The 887-nt window shown below is 39.1% G+C and overlaps 1 protein-coding gene across 1 annotated transcript in view; it reads left to right on the plus strand.

Moving 5' to 3' along the window:
* The window catches only part of LOC119585025 (sal-like protein 3), a 49,369-nt gene that overhangs the window by 14,778 nt on the left and 33,704 nt on the right, over positions 1-887 (plus strand). The gene's annotated exons all lie outside the window — the stretch shown is intronic.

Here is an 887-nt window from a genome sequence, read left to right on the forward strand (position 1 = left end):
ATCTCCCTCTGCCTCTTCGCGCATGCCTCGTAACTTCACCCCGGTGCTTGCAACATCCTCCATACACTTCAAAATTCGCCTCATGAAGTCCTGGCGCAGTATGAAAACACGGTACTCCATGTGTGCATGTCATTCTTGGATTACTAGATGAAAACACAAGCATGTGGATCGAATGTGTAATGGCTACTTATAATTCTTTGTCAACATTTGCATTACGTGCAACCCACCGCCTCTGCAAGCCGGCAGTTCCATCGTATCATGACCAACTTTCGATTTTTGTGAGGGGAAAGTTGGTGAAAATGAAAATTCATCGAATATGTATGATACATGATTCTAGGACTGGATTTTAATCGTCATACTATGATTTAATCTAGAAGTTGTATGATACTCTCTCTTTTTTATTGATATGGTCGATGATTTTTTTAAAAACTTCCATAGATCAAGGTTATGCTAGTGCTTCACAAGACAGGCTTTGTATGCTATCAAAGTGTTTGTTCTTTAGTTTTCCTTATAATAATTATTTTTTGAGGGAAATGAATCTAGTTCTTGGATATACAAACATGGTTGAAGATGAATATGTCTGAAAACACTCATCCCAGACGGAAATGCTTGGTATTAACCCGAAAGGGAAAGGATACCTTCTTTACTTTGTTCTTGTGAACGTGAAAAAAATACATTATTTATGGCGAAATATGAAGGAGAAATGGGTACTGAACATGAAAGACGAAAGCAAAAGGTAGACCAATAACTAGCAGATAAAATCAGTGAGACTCTGTAAGAGCCTTTGTAATGGTAATGTCATGATGTACAGCCAAGACAGCTCATGACAGCCTCAACAAAGGAACCACAAGCATGCCAGGGATGACGGTAAGGAGAAGGATGTGGGG

The sequence above is a fragment of the Penaeus monodon genome, chromosome 19, assembly GCF_015228065.2.
Source record: "Penaeus monodon isolate SGIC_2016 chromosome 19, NSTDA_Pmon_1, whole genome shotgun sequence".
In the NCBI taxonomy this organism is placed as follows: Eukaryota; Metazoa; Arthropoda; class Malacostraca; order Decapoda; family Penaeidae; genus Penaeus; species Penaeus monodon.